The sequence below is a fragment of the Paroedura picta genome, chromosome 4 (assembly GCF_049243985.1).
Source record: "Paroedura picta isolate Pp20150507F chromosome 4, Ppicta_v3.0, whole genome shotgun sequence".
Taxonomy (NCBI): Eukaryota; Metazoa; Chordata; class Lepidosauria; order Squamata; family Gekkonidae; genus Paroedura; species Paroedura picta.
The window spans coordinates 91,918,993-91,938,039 of NC_135372.1; positions in this window are offsets into that span (position 1 = coordinate 91,918,993).

The following is a 19,047-nucleotide window of genomic DNA, read 5'->3' on the forward strand; positions in this document are numbered from 1 at the left end:
AAGATATTATTTCAGAGGCTGGCACTTCTGTGAGCTGTTCTGCCACTCGGGATGGCTTCTTGTTAGACAGGGAGATCAAAAAGCATTTTTTGGAATTAAACTATACCAAATTTAAGAACCTTCAAAAGGACCCAAAGGACTGTGAGAATAATAGGGCATAGGAGCAGGAACACACAAGGACTTGCACAAGGCTTCCGCTTTCAAATCGCCAAGAGTTTCCTAATCTGGTGTTAGCAACCCCATCTCCTTCACACCCAGCAGCTAAACTACCTCTGTTTGCCCCTGAGTCTTAAAGTTTCCATTTCCACATACACATACACAGCCTCTACTTAGTAAACTGGGCCACTTGTGTGGTGCAGGTCACGGAACCAAGCCCACTTGCGTGGTAGGAAGTCCTCAATTCTGGGGTGCAATTGCAATCCCCCTGCAATCCCCTCTCCATACTATTTCCCCTTTCCCTCCTCCAGCGGCTCCATATCATCTCTCTCTTATCTCCCTTGTTCTTGCCTTCTGAGCCATTCACCAACCTAATTTTTATCTGCCTCCCATAATCTTCAGCTATTTTATTAATTTATTTACTTGACTTATACCCCACTTTATTCCACAGTGTGAACTGTGAAGAAATGCCTTTTACTGTGAAAGTTGAGACTGAACAAAACCTTCAGTCTGAGTTTTAGTAGTCCCCCCCCTTTGGGTAGAGAACAGGCAAGGGGGGGGGGGAGTCAGTTTAATTGCTTTCCATACTTGCAGACATACTTCAATCCACCTTCATACTGATGCTAATAGAGGCAATGGGTGACTCAAGCTCTCCTCCTTCTTCAAGTAGTGAACAGAGATTTTGTGGAAGGATATATCTGGAAAACTCCAAGAAATGCCACTCTAACCCAACCAGACCTGGCCAGTGAATGGAGAAATAGATGTGATAAAAAGTTGCAGCAAGAAGGAAGGACTCTTTGGTGCTGAGTCCATGGAAAGGTTCCCTTTCTCTTCTGTTGTCTAAAACCCATTAAAATGACCCTAGATAGCAACAAATCATCCCCCACTCAACCACCCCAAGCCTCAGGGGAGGGCGGTCTATAAATGCAATAAATAAATAAATAATTTTAAAATCCTGGGGGGAAGCAGGGTAGCTGGATGGAAACGGCTGGATCCAAGAGGGGCCCAGATCTACCTTGCTCTGGCCTCAACCAAATACCTAGTAAAAGAGCTCTATCTTTCAAGCCCTGTGGAACTGAACTAGCTCCATCAGGGCCCTCAGCTTTCCTGAGAGCTCATTTCACCAGGTTGGGACAAGGACCAAGAAGGCTCTGGCCCTGGTTGAGGCCAGTTGAACCTCTCATGGTCCAGGACCTCCAAGAGATTTGCACCCACAGAACAAAGTGCCTTGATGGGGACATAGGGAGACAGGCATTCCCACAGGTATATGGGGCCCAAGACGGCCTTAAAGATTAACTCCAAAACCTTGAACCTGATCTGAGCTACAAGTGGCAACCAATGCAGCTGCCTTAGTACAGGCTGTTTGTGGGCCCTCCAAGCTGTTCCTGTGAAGACCCTAGCAGCTGCATTCTGCACCAGCTGCAATTTCTGGGTCAGGGTCAAGGGTAAGCCTGCATAGAGTAAGTTACAGAAGTCCAGTCTGGAAGTGACCATTGCATGGATGACTGTGGCCAAACATGTAGGGCACTAGCAGCCTCACTTTGTACAGATGGAAGAATGCTGTGTGGGCTACCCCTGTGATCTGAGCCTCCATTGACAAGGAGGCATCCAAGATCATACCCAAATTTCTGGTTGAGGGCAAAATGTTAAGCTATACCCAAGCTAGCGTGAGTAAGCATGCTTCCTGGTCTGTCACTTTCCTACTCAGCCATTGGACCTCTGTTTTGGAGGGGTTGAGTTTCAGGCAACTCTGTTCTAACCATCCAGCTATGGCTTCCAAACAACTGGCAAATGTATCTGGGAGGGGGGGTCCATGCAGCTGTCCATCAGGAGATAGAGCTGGGTGTCATCTGCATAGCTCCCAACCAGCTGGCCCAGAGAGCATATAAAGATGCTGAATAAAGTGGGGGAGAGGACCATGCCTTGAGGAACCTCACAAAGAAGTTGATAGGGATTCAACAAGTCTTCGCCCACAACCACCCTCTGCATCTGGTTCCAGAGAAAGGAGTTCAAACGCTATAGGGCTGTCCCCCCAAATCTGGCCCTGGCGAAGACGGCAGGCTAACAACTCATGGTCAACCAAATTAAACACAGCTGAGAGATTGTGCATCACCACCCCTATCCAGCTGGCACCAGAGATCATCTGTATAGGCTCTGCCTCCACCCCATGGCCAGAACAGAAGCCAGACTGGTATGGGTCAAGCACCAAAGTTTCTTCCAAGTATTCCAGGAGCTGGTCTGCGATGGCCTTTTCAACCACCTTGCCCAGAAATGCCAAATGCAAGACTGGGTAGTATTTGGCCAAGCAGATCCAACAATGGTTTCTTTAGCAGAGGTTGAACCCCCCCCCCCTTCAAGGCCTCTGGAAACTCCCCAATAGACAGGGAAAGGTTGACAATATCTCTCAGAGGGCCTCCTATCCACTGGTTGCCCTCACTGACCCTAGTAACTTGTCCACTTTGGTTACAGAGAGCTTCCTGAAGCTGTCAAACATATTCCCCCAAGATGGTCAAGGGTCTCTAGTTCCCTTTCTGTATCAACCGTGGCAGGAAGGTCACAGCGGAACAACAGGACTTTATCTGCAAAAAAAACTCATTAATGCCTTATAGCCTATTTCCAATTGAGTTTTGGCACCCTTCCTCAGTTGTGCTGGGTGAGAGCTCGCAGATGCGATTTCAGTTACAAAAATTTCACATTTCGCCACCTTCACCTCCATTTCATTCACCTTCATAAGGATATGATAAAATATTCTTGCCACCTTGTCGTGAGTCTTCTTCCATACCTGCTCTAGCTGTCTCTCTTCCCTCTTCCTCTCCTGCAGATCTACCATATACCACAGAGCACATTAGAGGCGAGGGTGGGAAGGGCACAGAGGTGTGATCTTGTCAATGATCAGGTGGGACTGCCAGTCCTCCATCAAAACTACCAACGAATTGCCAGGATGTATCAGTTGCTACAGAACATTCAGGAATCGAATCGGATCCATAAGTCTCCATGGGTGGGCTAAAATGCACCTGTCGCCCAAGCAGGGAGGAGGTAGTACCCTGAGCCTGGCCTTCAGGGCATAGTGGTCTGACCATGGGACAACATCAGCCACTACCAGATCCACCTCTAACCTAGCCTCAAAGATCAAGTCAAGGGTGTGGCCAGCCTGATGGGTGTGGCCAGTAACAAACTGGGAGAACTCCAGTGTCACCATGGCTGACACCAAGTCTGAGCCAGACACAGAGGATGGCAAATTGACATGGATATTGAAGTCCCCCAAGATTATAATTATTGCAATGCCCAGACCACCTCCCCCTCCAGGAGGCTCAACAGGGCAGATGTGGTGCATTAGGCAAACAGTACACTGACAAGATGACCAACTTCTCCACCAAGCCCCACTCTATGCTGACACACTCCCCTCCCGAGAGCAATGACGCTGGGAGAGCCCTGTAGGAGAAAGCCTCCTGGATAAGGATCACCCACCGCCACCACAGGGCTGAGACTGGTGAAGGACCAAAAACCCAGGAGGAGCAAGATCTTTCGGGACAACTGTCTCACCCTCTCGCACCCAGGTTTCAATCAGACATGCCAGGTCTGCTTCCTGCCCTGTGAAACATCAGTGTCGGCTCCCTCCTCCATCACATGCCTGGGGATGGGATAGAGGTTAAAAGGGCAGTGAATCTTCCAGAATGTATGGCATGAGTGCTCTCAGACTCAGGATTCTGGTCACAGAAATCCTTATTTTCACAGTTGCTGGGTAGTAGAAGGAATGGCTGCCCCTCCTATCTCTGCAGCACGTAAGCACAGCCACTGCAGGTGAACAAATGGTGGCATGACAGCATGTTGTCCAACAAAGGTTCAGGTGACATACGAAATCAACAAGGGCTTAAAACCAGTATTCTTCTGGCCTGATGTTTCAGACTGAGCTGCTTATGGGTGAGCAATGACCTACTGGTGTGTGCTGCAAATGGTAGGCTGCACCTAAGGCCATCAGGCCTTCCACTATAGTGAGGTCTCTTGCTGCTGGGCTGTCACTGCTGGTTAGTGAAGGGCAAAATAAAGGGGCCTTGTGGCAGTGTCATGACATCACGTCCAGTGAAGAGCCTGGAGGTGACATCACAGCATTGTGGCAATGCTCCAGATACCCCCCAAATTTCACGCAGATTTATTAAATTCCTAGAGTGCCATGGCAATGCTGTGATATCCCCTCTGGATACATAACCAGAATTGATGTCACACCACTATGTGTCATGCCATCGGCCCTACATCACCCCCCAAAACCACCCCTACATCACCCCCTGGGGGCTCCCAGCAGAAAGCAGGTAACTCTGTCTTCAAGTGATACTTAGTGGCTCTTTGACATGCCACCTGTGGCTCTCTGAGCACTGTTGCCCAGCATGGCACCTGCCCCACATTTCACAAACGTGTGAAAGACTCGAGCTCCCAGTGGCGTTTGTGGTTCCTCAGCCTTCAGCCTTCCTATTAGGCGAGCCTATTTTAAACTCTGACAGACAGAATTGACATTAAAAGCATTTTTGTACAATATCTAGTATATTTTGTTGCTCAATAAAGATTGATGCTGATGACAAAACCTCTTGGAAGAAGAGTTAGTTCTTACATGCCACTTTTCTCTACCCAAAGGAGTCTCAAAACAGCTTACAGTCGCATTCCCTTTCCTCTCCCCACAACAGACACCCAGTGAGGTAGGTGAGGCTAAGGGAGCCCTGCTTGGTCAGATCAGCTCTATCAGTGCTGTGGCGAGCCCAAGGTCACCCAGCTCGTTGCATGCGGGGGAGCGGGGAATCACCCAGCTCATCAGATTAGAAGTCCTAACCACTACAGCAAGCTGACTTTGTGAACAGTGAGTCTTGCTTTTGGGAGCTTTGCTAAATTGTGAAACTCATTCAGATACATGAGAGTTGCAATGCTGGCTCCTTCAGATCACAGAGGAAAGTGAGGCTGAACAAATGCTAATCAGTTTGGAAAATGCAGACACCCAAGTAGAAGGTAAAGGTAAAGGTATCCCCTGTGCAAGCAGCGGGTCATGTCTGACCCTTGGGGTGATGCCCTCTAGCGCAGTGGTCCCCAACCTTTCTGAGGCAGGGCATCGGGCCGTGCCCGTGGGCCGCAAATGCGCCATGCGCGGCCGAATCGTGGCCCAGCCCTGATTCCCTCTCCCCGCCCTCCCGCAGTAAGAAACTTCCCGGGCCGCAAGCTTGTGACCTGGGAAGTTTTTTACTGCGGGGGGCGGGGGGGCGGGGAGAGGGAGCCGCGGCCCGGCGCCATGGCCTTCGCAGCCTGGCACCGGGCCGCGGCCTGCAGGTTGGGGTCCACTGCTCTAGCGTTTTCATGGCAGATTCAATAAAGAGTGATTTGCTCTTTATTTATTTATTTATTTATCTTCCCCAGTCATTACCGTTTACCCCCCAGCAAGCTGGGTACTCATTTTACCAACCTCGGAAGGATGGAAGGCTGAGTCAACCTTGAGCCGGCTGCTGGGATTGAACTCCCAGCCTCATGGGCAGACAGCTTCAGACAGCATATCGCTGCCTTACCACTCTGCACCACAAGAGGCTCTAGACACCCAAGTAATCCAACTCAATCCAGGCCCTTAACTAGATTGGGACAGGGTATAGGAGTATCACTGTTTAAATAAATAAATAATTGCCAGAATAATTCCCATCCCCTTTCAGTTCTCCTTATGCTTTTAAAGATCCAGGAATGGCCTATATCTGAGTCTTTAAATATTTTGAATGGCTACATATGTGTTGTATCTGTTGCGTTGCTTTTATCTTTTGAGAAGAACAAGATATTTGAATTCAAGAAAAATCCTTCTATGTAAAACATGCCGATGTACAGTTTTATTGGTTTACTCAAGCAATTCTTAGTCTGTAGTCAAAAAAATGGAAAGTGCATTTATCTTCCACATGGTCCATGAACAGGAGAAAAGAGTACAGGGGCTTGCATAGAATTGGCTGGTGTCACCTGCAGCCTCTCTGTCAGATGGCTATCCATCCACTGTTTAAAAATTTCCAAAGATGGAGAACCCACCACCTCCCAAGGAAGCCTGTTCCACTGAGAAACCGCTAGAACTGTCAGGAACTTCTTCCAGATGTACAGTAAATTTTCATTTTCAGGTATAGTCAGAATTCTAATTTTGATTCAAACTTGAATTAGAATATTATGGTGCCTCTTGCATCTCCATATTTTGAGATAGTTCAAAACTACAATGTCATTCTCTATATCTCAAATTTATTTGGTTAACATTGATGTAAATAGAGATTTTTCCAATATCAGTAATAATTATCTATTTCCCCTTACTTCTCTATATTTTGTTTTCTTGCAGCCCGACGCTAAGATTTTGTGGACATCAAACAATGTTTCTTTGGTGAGCTACCTGACTACCACTCCTCATCTCTGTACTCTAAAATCTCCAAATGTATACAAATGCAAATTCCAAAACATTCACCCAGAGCATTATATATGCATGTCTTTTATTCTTGCAAGCTGCACTTTAATTCTGCAAGTATGTGCTTATGCATTGAATTGTCTAGTTAGGATCCAATCTAGTGTGGAAATCTTACCAGTGTTGAAAATGTGGGTGCCTTAATCCAAGCTCAGCCTTCATCACCCAGTTACTTATGCATTTTGATTCTAAACAGCCCTTTCTGGCAACCTTCCCTTCCTATATGTAATTGTTGAAGAAAGTCTGTTTCACTGAATCTGAAGAAGTACACTTGCACATGAAATTTATACCTTGAATAAAACTTTGTTGGCCTTAAGGGTGCCCCTGGATTCAAAATTTGTTCCAGTGAGGGTATTGACACCCTAGGTCCAGCTACTAGTAGTACAATTAGCAACAAGCATTTTTTAATTGAAAAAACAAGAAAGGTGTGTTTGTGTGTGTGAGGGTGGGGGGATTTCAGCATTTTATGGAACCTTTCATTTTACCATTATCCATGTGCTTTGTTTGAAGAAGAAGAAGAGTTGGTTCTTATATGCTGCTTTTCTCTACCCGAAGGAGGCTCAAAGCGACTAACAGTCACCTTCCCTTTCCTCTCCCCACCACAGTCACCCTGTGAGGTGGGTGAGACTGAGAGAGCCCTGATATCACTGCTCGGTCGGAACAGCTTTATCAGTGCTGTGGCGAGCCCAAGGTCACCCAGCTGGTTGCATGTGGGGGAGTGCAGAATCGAACCCGGCATGCCAGATTTGAAGTCCGCACTCCTAACCACTACACCAAACTGGCTCTTCCTGATCATCCACTGGATAGAGGATGGTGAAAAGAATGAGCCATATGTGTAGCTAAAATGAAATGTTAGGAGCTAGAATTTTAACATTGTCTATCAGCTCACATGGAAATGTAAAATAGTCAAATGATGGAAAACAGACCCCTGGAACTGTAATAACCTTTCTGATCAGGGCCTCCAGCCAATTTGTTAATGTACAGTTTCTCTTTGCAAAAGTGATATTATGATATTCCCTTTTCAAAGAAGAATACCTTAGATTATTTTTTCAAAGGGTACATTATGTATGTATATTAAAATATAGGCCTTTATTTTTTTCCCTTGAGAATCTTGCAAAGAGAAAATTAGAATCATAGAATAGTAGAGTTGGAAGAGATCTCATGGGTCATCTAGTCCAACCCCCTGCACTATGCAGGACACTCACATCCCAATCACTCATCTACTGTAACCTGCCACTCCTTTACCTTCACAGAATCAGCCTCTCCGTCAGATGGCTATCCAGCCTCTGTTTAAAAATTTCCAAAGATGGAGAACCCACCATCTCCCAAGGAAGCCTGTTCTACTGAGAAACTGCTCTAAATGTCAGGAACTTCTTCAGGATGTTTAGATGGAATTTCTTTTGAATTAATTTCATCCCATTCATTCTGGTCTGTCCCCCCAAGGCAAGAGACAACTCTGCTCCATCCTCTATATGGCACCCTTTTAAATATTTGAAGATGGCTATCAGATCCCCTCTCAGTCGTCTCCTCTCTAGGCCAAACAGACCTTAATATGTATATGTACATTAAGGAGGGATAATTATGGTTAAATGCAATAAAATGAGAATGTTTACTGCAGTTTGACTTCAAAGTGGTTAAATTATTTTATTTAGTAAGTACAATTGAGTTCATAGATCTTGCTTGTTATGGTCTTAATTTCCATTGTAGGCAGGTCTCGAGTGAGAAGAGAACAAGCCTGGTTCCTGTGGTTCCTAGGGGAAGACTGGATTTATTTACCACCAGCTTTTTAGTCTTATTCACCATCAGCTGAGTTCTGTCTTCTTGATGCCACAGATAACGGGGGGGGGGGGGGGGGAAGGATGTGGCATTGTCTCTTCCGAATGAGTGGAACAAGATTAATGAATATATAGATCTTGAGAAGTCTGACTAAGCCTTCTATAACAGATAGCAATCTCAGCAATTTCCACATGAGCAAACGAACAAGTTTTCCCACAGAGAAGACTAAGATCTATGTACTGGAAACACAGCAATGTGTTTATATACCAATAGTGGACAAATGAATGTACATTGAAATAATGTTAAGTGAATTATTTATCTAAAACTTACATAGACTCATAGAGTTGGAAGGGGCCACACTGGCCATCTAGTCCAACCCCCTGCACAATGCAGGGTCAGCCTAAGTAGCTGTCCAGCCGCTGCTTAAAGACTGCCAATGAGGAGAAGCTCACTATCTTCTTAGACAGCCGATTCTGAGGGGCTTTCCGCACCGGGATCTTTGTAGCAAATTGGTTGCTGAATGAAAAATCGCCATTTAAAATAGTGCAATTCGTCGTTATGCATACCTGCCTTTGTAGTGGAATCCAGTTGCGTTTTGTAGCGTTTCCCACAGGCTTCCGGTCTCGGCAAAAATCGCTAGAAAGGAAGCGCTATTGCCAAGCTCGTCCCGCCCTTGGCCGTCAAGCAGCCAATGGGCAGCCGTTAGCATGCTCCCAAACAGCCCCTTTCCCTTTAAGAAAGTTAAAAAAAAAAACAGACCCATTGCAACGAATCTGTGTTGATTCGTTTCAACGGAGAGACCCATCCAGCTGCCTGGTGTGTTTGAGCTGTCGTTTGATCGTTGCCACGCTCCCTCCGAGTGAAAAAAAAAAATCCCCCCCCCTCTCACGGGCCCGATTTTCGGCTGAATGAATGTGTAAAAAATAAAGGGAAAATACATCAGCAAACGGGCGTTTCTGTTGTTTGTGCTTAGTGACTCTGTGGAGGGACTGAAGCCGGGGAAGCCTCTAAACAGAAAGAGGCTCGCTGGTGCGTTTATCCCCGCTCGCTCGGAGAAAAAAAAATGGCGATCGCTTCGCTGGAAGATCAGAGGAGAGAGCCAGGGGGAGGGACTTTGTAGAAACCGCAACAATGTTAACGCACAAGTCTTTTTCGCTAGTGTTGCAGATTGGTTGCAGGAGTGTATCACTTTCCGGAGGGTGAATCCACTTTTGGGGATTTCCCTGAAAGCGCTACAAGGAAGCGCTTTTTGCAGATCGGTTTCAGGTGTGTGGCAGATTGTCAACGACGTTGTGCATAACGGCAAATCAGTAGCGTTTTCAATTGGCAACCATTGTGCGATTTTGAAGGCGTGCGAAAAGCCCCTGACTCTGACTGTTAAGTATTTCTTCCTGTTAATGTAGCCAGTACAATTCCACATGTAGTTTAAAGCCAATACTGTGGGTCCTATCCTCTGCTGCCAACATGAACTGCTCCCTATCTTCCTCTAAGTGACAACCTTTCAAATATTTAAAGACAGCAATTTATTTCTCAAATATATCACCACACACACACCACAAAGTTGCACTCATCCTGCTAATAATGAAGGAACACAGATACAGAGATGTGTTGGAAACTGGTGTGGACCCCTATGTCCACAGGCTCAAGCACACACAGTCCATGGAGTGTTGACTTGGAACTGGGTGTAGAGGGATCTGGACAGCAAATGGAGGCATCAGGTGGCATTAGATCTCCAGAAACTTTTTTCAAATGTGTGTGTGTGACAGATATCACTATATATTAGTAAGGTTTCAAGTACTGAAGTAAAATCAATAAGTAAGTGAATGGTTAAAATTCCTCACTAAGAAGACCTGTCTGTGCTTAGCTGGACCTCTGCTCTGAGGATAAAAGCTGAAAGCTGATCTAGACAGTGTCTGGATAACTGGGAGAGATATTACAGCAGAGGGAACTTGGGCAGTGAGGTGATACTCCCAATTTAGGCCAAAGGAGAGGGGCGAATTCTTCTAAGGAGAAGAACTCTGACCAGTAAAGAAAGGTGGAGGGAGAATCAGAAGTGGGGATTTCCTTAGACTTAAGAGAAAATGTGCTTCAGACTCTTCAGAAAACAGGGGAATACTAGTACGTTTAGGAAAGGAAATTGGAGGTCCTATCAGTGAATACCTGCCTACTAAAAACCCAGGAAGTTCAGAGGAACTCACAAAGCCAAAAGAAAAATGTGTTTTGAGAAAAAAGCCTCTCAGTGAAAACAAAACCATATAAGAAAAAGTTTGAAAACCTCTCAAAAGCCTGTAATTAATACTTTCTAACTGTAAAATTCTGATTATAACATTAAAACTTGAATTCCTTATTACAACTACCCTGCCCTCTATGTAAATTAAAATTTTGTTAGTTATTAACAGTGGCTCAGTGCCATTCTAACTAACCCAAAAGATCTGTCAGGGACAGGGAGGGACAGTTATCTTCATTTTAAAACAAAGAAACCACACTACAAGGGCAGCTCAGCCTGTAAGGGAATAAAACTTTGTTTTGAAGGGAAAATTTACCTCAGAGTTGAGAAGTGTGTGTGTGTGTGTGGGGGGGTTTCATAAGAGAGGGGGGATAGCAGGGATTGACCTAAGAAGTGGACAGCACTCATTGGGAACTGGTGTGTCCCTACTGACTTCTCTGGGCTTGGATCAGGTACAGCAAACCATTCAAAGAGGGCCACTACTAGTGTTTGCTTTGGATGGCTGTATTTTGCCATTCCTGTCAGGATCTGTCTGTCAGCCTCCTGCTATGGTAATTTCATATGGTCATTAGCCAGGTATAAATGATGTATCAATAATTATAGTTTATATAGCATTGTTATTGATGTGGAAACATCTATTGGTGCAACCCCTCAAATGGAAGGGTTTAGGCTGGGCTTAGAAAGGGAAAGAGAAACATAGACATAAGGTTATGGCACTAAAGCCATACCATTGAAGGACTCTAGCAGTCCCAGCCTGCAAATAAGAATTTCCTGCACCATAGCTCAGACAGAAGGAATGGCCCCAGCCATTTGTAATCTCAGAGAAGTCCATCATTTCAGGAAGGCAGGAAAGCCAGGGGAGGCCCCTTTTCACACAGATTGTATGGTTGGAGCTTATCAAGAAGGTTAAAAATATGGAGAAATATCATGCCCAACCCACGAATGTCCTGACAAACACCCTTGCAGACAATTCTGTGCATGAAGAACACATGAATAGTGAATAGTGAATAGTGAATAGTGTGACCATTAACTTCCATTAATGTCCCCTTTCCCCATGTATCAGCATCCAGGTTTAAGGCGTTCTTGACCCCACTGCTTGAGGTAAATTTCTGCTAATGTTGCTTGAATTTCTGGATGTTTCCTCTCTCTCCCCCCTCCCCCCATAACTAAACTCAGGTATGATATCTGGGGAAGACCCACAAGGAATACAGTGTGGAATCTGCCATTAATGTTCTTAGTCTGAAGTTTGTGTCCAGAGGGACACAAGTAAAATTATGTAGATGAGTGTCTATGGAAGAAAAGTTCAAGAAGCTCTTCTTTTGAGGACATTCCTCTCCAAATTACCCAGTTGAAAGGAAAAAGCAATTCCTGTGCTCATGGGGGAGGATTTGGGGAATTCCCATCCTGAGAAACTTTTGTTTAAATGTGGACTTGGCTAATGGAATTTTGTAGCAATTAAAAGATGGGCTTCTAGAGGTTTCTGCTGTTCATCTATTTGCGGCTCTTAAAACTCCATCTCCTCTCCCAGCTTATACTGAGTAGCCAAAGAAGCAAGAATGAGCAAATGTGTGAATTAAAAATCTGAGAATTGCCAAGTAGAAGGCTTAGTGCTCATAGAGGGACCAGAATTCTTGACACAAAACATTATAATGATCCCTAGCAGAGAAGGAAGTCATTAAGGCCAACCTCATTGTTCTCTTAGAACAAGAAGTTATTGTACATGTGCAATGTTTGCAACTTCCTGTTGTGACATTATCAAATCAGATGACATTACATATCATACACTTATTGATTACCAGGCTGTGCAACAATACACTCTAGTTGTAGGACCAGTGGCTGCTAAATGTAATGAAATTATAGCCACAGTGGCCAGGGGTTCAAAACAGTTCTCAGTTATTGAAATGGTTAACACTTTCATAGCTGTCTAAATTGATCCCTTCTGTTGATATGTTTGCTCTTGCACTCATAAGTACCCAGTATTCTTTCAACAGAACCCTTTAGGTTCCATTCCATTTTCTATTCCTACAAGGTTCAGATGTTGAAAAAACTAAGCCTTGTCCATTATAATTTTGTGATCTCATCTGTAGACGAGATCTACTCCACCTACTATGCCTGAACAAATGAATTCACAAGAGGGGTGCTTGCCACTGGATTTATTTATTGTTTATAATTTTTGTATCATGCCTTTCTGTCCTTACAAGGGCCACCAAGGCAGCAAACAATTTAAAACATGCATGATAAAATCACATTTTAAAACCATTAAAAATAACTAAAATATAAAACCAGCAATTAAAACATTGGTTAGGAAGGAGAGGTTATTGAGGGAATATAAAAAGCAAACCAGAACAGTTTCTGATGATGGAAGACGACAACAGAGGGGCAAAGATGAATCTCCCAGGGGAGAGTTTGGTGCCATGAGAAGGCCTTCTTATAGGCTGCCACCTATGTAATCTCGGAAAGCAAAGCCTCTTAAAGCAGGGCCTTCAAAGATGACCATAGAGGTCTTGCGGTATTTGTGAATTATTTGTATTAAAAAATGGGTTTTATTACACGTTCACCATGAATCGTAAACTATTTGTTCATGTTGTTCACATTTCCAGCATGCATTTGAACTACTTCTATGCATTATAACTAATTTATCTGGTGATATATACCAATGGCACATCAGTTTATAAAAATTCTCTTTTAAGATTAAAACTCAATGTAAATTAGAGATCCTTTAACACATATGTTCTTATTGATCTATTTGTATATTGTATCCAAAGTTTTTAGCCCATTTTATCATACAGAGTTTTGTTCATTCTTCCTGTATCTCAGATTTCAACACAAGTTCATGCACTTTGGCAACAACATGTTTGTCATTTGTATATAATTCCATTTCAAATTCAGTTTTAGATTGTTCAAAACCATAAGATCTTTATCTGCTTTAAACATTTCTGATAATTCAGTATAAAAAGAAATGGCACATATATCCTTCTTTTATTAAATTTTTACTTCATTTCATTACGTTCCCCTTGAAAGAATATTAATATGTCACAATACGTTAACAACTTACGTTTAGTTAACATTTCTTGTCTAAGATGTGCTCCTTGTGCTGAGAACCACAAAGGTGTTTTTGAATACCCTAGGTTTGTATTTATTCCATACTCTCAAAATGGCACATCTAACAGTGATTTAAAATTCAAATTAACTTTAACATTGTCATACCATAAATAGCCATGACACTCAAATCTCAAATCATGTCCTTCAATAGCCTCCTGTTTCTCAGCCACACCCACTCTTTCATCCAAACTAAGTAGGAAGCAGCAAAGTATAATTTCAGGTCAGGTAAATCTTCCTCTTTTCTTTGCATCTTATAATACCTTAAATTTAACTCAAGGCTTCTTCTCCTGCCATACAAATTTAGATATATCCCTCTACCATTGTTTGAATGGTACATCAGTTGTCAAAAATTGTATTATCTGAAACAAAAAACAACATTCTAGGCAAAAAAAATTATCTTAATCGCAGATATTCTTCTCCAACAGAGACAGTTGTACTTTATCCCATCATAACAAGTCTTTTGTAACTTCATTTCATGTCCTAATATAGTTATTTCAAAATAACATAGTTTATGTTTGTCAATAGAATACCCAAATATTTTACCCTCTTTTGAACCTTAAAATCTGTTTTATTCCTCAATTCAGTTTGATCTTGTATTTTCTTATTTTTTGTTAATATCTTTGTTTTCTGATTATTAATCTTAAAACTCACTAAGGCTTCAAATACTTTCAATTTAGCCATTAATAATTCACTTCCCTTTAGGGGATGTTCCAGAGTTAACACCAAATCACCTGCAAAAGCGCTTAACTTATAAGTCTCTTTTTTAATCTTTATACCGCCAATCCTCTAATTTTGTCTTATATCTCTGTTCAGCATTTCAGGATCTAAAATAAACAAGACAGGGAAAATGGGCAACCTTGTTTTGTTCCTTTTTCAATCTTACATGGTTTTGTTAGGTCTCCATTAACAATTATTTGTTCTGTCTGTGAATTTGATTTCACCTATTTTATAAAATTGCCTCTGAAATTCATATCTTTCAGAACATTAAAAAAGAAAGTCCAGTTCAGGTTGTCAGTTACCTTCTCTGCATCTGCAAAAAAACTCAATGCACCCAAATTTTCAGTATGTTTTTCTAAATATTCCAAAATGTCTAACAAAGTTCTAACATTATCCTTCATTATCTCTTTTAGGTTTTTAAAAAAAACCTACATTGATCTTCTTCTTGCAAGTTTATTTTCAGCCTTTCATCAAGAACCATTGCAAACAACTTAGAATAATGATACTAGTCTATAGTTTCTTGTCAAATTTAAGTCTTGTACATCTTATCCATCTTTAGGAACTAATGTTGTATTTGTCTTTTTCCAAGTCTCTGGCATCCTTCCTTCCTGTAAAATAAAGTTCAGCATATTTTGTAAAGGTTGTAAAAATTTCATCCTCAAAACACAGATCTGATAATCCATCCATCTGGTCTGAGATTCTTGATTAATTCTAATCCAGCAATTTCATGTTCAATTCACAAAAGAATTTCATAGTGATATTTCAATGTGAAATTGTTGAAACCAAATGATGGAAAATTTCTTCCTAGGAACCAGTTTCCAACATCTGGAATATCAGCAGAGTTTGGAAAAGGTGGTAGAATTTATAACCAATTTGAATTGAAAAAGAGAGTAAGCATGGAGTTGGAATGACAATGTTTAGAATCTGATATAGGATTAGCTGCTTTCCCACTTGCTGAAGGATTCTGTTTTCTTCACTATAACCTGCTTGAACATTTGAAAATATGCCAGATATTAGAAATGTAATCTAAACTTGCAACATTATCTCATCTAAGGGAAATATAACATAGGAGCACTTACCCTGGAGAACTTTGAAACATGTATAATTGTTAGTACATGGAATATTGTTTCTTTAACTAGATGAAATGAGCTATTAGCAGGGTTTCTAATGATAACCCGAACAGCAAATAACGATCATAGGGCAATTCCATATCAGTGGTGCAACTCTGGAGTGCAGCAGGCTCTGCCACTCCTTGTGTCTCCGTGGGAGACACATTTCAGTGGTGGAGCTTGTCCACTGCATTCTGCATCCCCATGGGGGACGCATTTTGGTGGCGGACCTGATCTGCTGGTTTCTGTGTCCCTGCGCAGGACGCAGACATGGTAGAAAGGTGGGGAGGGAGTTGCAGGAAGGTGGGATTACATGAGAGTGCAATTCCACCTTCCTGCACACAAAAAATGCCCTATTCAGCCCTGCAGCTCCGTGATGCACTGCAGAGCCAAGTGGACTATTTTTTGTCTCCTCCAGGACTCCATAGGATGGGGAAGAGGCCTGGCTCTTCCTGTCCACAGAGGTCTCCACTAGACTCGGCCCTGGTGGTCCCCAGAATGCTTAAGGGAATGCAGAAAATATCCTTAAAGTAGGGCAATGGTGGCCTAATGCACACCAGGTCCGGAAGGGAGCCGGCCTGGTAGCAATGTCATGTGGAAGCAGGGATTAGCCCCACTTCCACGTGTAACCTCCCAACCTTATCCGCCCATGCGGAATCAGCCATAGAGACTCTTCTGAGTTAGTTTAAAGATGAAATCAAAGCAATTCTGAAGGAGAGTTAAAAAGTAAGGTAAAGTCTTGCTTAGTCTCCAATTACAGGAGGTTTGTTGCAAGTGGATTTTTCCTTCAGCCCAGCTTTCTCGGCAACATGTCAGTAACTTTCACTCTCCTACCTGGATTATACTTGGAACTGGATGTCATATGACCCAATACCCAAACTTACAAAATATTTCTCATGTCAAGACTTTAGCAGGTGTGAGCAGGCTCCTATAGGTGCTCTGGAAATAGTATATGTAATCCAGGAACCTAGGAACTATGGGGGGAAATGGACTGGGAAGACATATCTACCTCCTTTTGTGATCATACCCCATGTAAATTATGAGGATGATGGAGAAAGAGAGAATCTGCTCCTACTTCAGTAATTACAATCTATACTTTCGTTTTTGATTTCATCAATCCTAAGCATGCTTCTTGGGAAATAATTTCCATGAGACATTTATCAAGTGAAATAGGTTCAGCTTTAATGGGCAAGACCAGGCAAGATTTTGCAACAAGATCTTTGTGCGAGCAAGACTATGGATAATAATCATATTGGTCTGTAGCCAGTATAAGTGCTGCCAGCCAAGTGGAACTAATCTTGAGTTACAATCACAGCCATTGTTTCTGTCCCCTGAGGCTGTTTCATACCCACAGAGTGGTCCACAGAGTAGCCACAGAGATTTTCACACTCTGCAGGAGTAGCTCACAGGGCATTCCATGGCTTTGGATCAGCAAAGACAAATCCCTCAGGGTCTGCCGGCATCAGTGTGAGGCACTAGATGATATCAGGAACAGATGGAGTGAAGGAGAAAGGGGAAAAGGAAACGAATAGCTGTAAACCATGTGGTTGCATTTTACTGTCATTGAATTCTTAGTCAATTCCAGAGAACACTTACCGTATTTGCTGGCATATAAAATGACTGGGAGTATAAGATGACCCCCCAACATTTCCACTCAAAATACAGTACTATGGGCCACTATGGGCAGCTATGTCTATCCCAACTGAAGTGCACCCGGCGTATAAGACGAACCCCCCCCCCCACTTGGAGGCATGTTTTTCAGGGAGAAAAAGTAGTCTTATACGCCAGCAAATACTGTACTTGTAGTCTGAGGCAGAAATTTCTGCCTTTTACCATAGTATGCAGTGCCTTGAACCATACTATACTAGAGAACAATTGTTAGAACATAAGGTTTGCAACCCTTCTGATGAGTCATCTGGCTGATTCGTTTTGGAAGTGTCTTGGCTCATCCTTCCCTCCCAATTCTCCTTCCATCTAGCCAAATAAATTCTTCGTGACATTTTGCAATTGCCTCAGTTCTGTGATCATGATGTGCATATAATGTCTGAGGAAGAGTGCTTGCACTCGAAAGCTCACACCTTGAATAAATCTTTGTTGGTCTTAAAGGTGCTACCGGACTCTGATTTTATTGTGCAAAGCTGGAGTGGCCGCTGTTTGGAAGGAGAAGTTCTGATCTTTCTTGGTCCTGTCCACATTGGTTTCATCTTTCCTGCCCCAGTCTTTGTACTGTGTCACCAGTTTTTTTCTTTCATTGTTTTTGTTAAACTAGATTTGGGTGAGTATCCATCTAAACACCGCCCTAAATAAACTAAATAAAGCGCTAAGGGGTTCTGGGGCGGGATGTGTCTGTGATGAGGAAGGGTCCAGATTGGACCCTTCCTCCGGGCAGACAATCAGAGGGACCAATCGGCAGGTGCTTCGCACCTGCCGATTGGTCCCTCTGATTCCCAGCCCCAGCAACTGCGAGCCACGCGCAGCGCGGCTCGCAGTTGCTCCCGGTGTGACGCGGCGAGAGGCGCTTTGCTGCCCGGGGGACACGCAAGACTGTAAGTTTCTAGCGCCCGCTGTATTCGTCATACAACGGGCTTTATTACTAGTTTTGATATAAAGCAACAGAATTCTTGAGTCCAGTGCTACCTTTAAGACCAACAAAGATTAATGTGAGGATCTTCAGTTACACAGAAAAGCAAACTCTTGACTTGAAGCAAAAGATTTCATTTATTAAGCAAGAAAGTACTCTCATCAAAATATTGTCAAAACTTAAGCCAAAGCTATAGGTCTTCACATATATCCCGGACCCTGCTGCCCCCCTCCCATGGGAATCCAGAGAGAGGAGGAGAACATCAAATAGCCAAAACACTCAGATAAGGAAATTCAAGGCTCTAAGGGAAAAGGGTGGGGCAGGGAGAAGATGGATCAGTTAGGGGTGAGAAGGACAGGGGGGGGGGGGTGGAATGCAGGAAAGTGCATTAGGGCCATAAATAAAGCAAAGGAGACAAGTTGCCTCCAACCCCTACAGGGCTGATACTCTATGTACCTAACTATATAAACATCACTAAATAATGGCAGAAACAACAGGGTTCTGACAACTAGAATAAAACTTCATCATCTTAAAGGTGCCACTGGACTAAAACTTTATTCAGCTAGGTAATTGGCAAATCACTGTAGCATTACATTAGAACAAATCATCCGTTGGTCCTTGAGTAGAGCAGATGGCTGTGATTACTTTCAGCACAGGTTTATCAAGAACAAGTCATGTCAGACTAACCTTATCTCTTTTTTTGAGAAAGTTACCACCTGGGTCAGGGGAATGCTGTGGACATAGTTTATCTCGATTTCAGTAAAGCTTTTTATAAGGTTCCACACGATATCCTTGTTGACAATTTGGTAAAATGTAGTATGGATCCTATTACTGTTAGGTGACAGATCACACCGAATGGGTGCTTGTTAATGGTTCATTATCCTTTTATAGAGAAATGACAAATGGAGTGCCTCAGGGACCTGTCCTG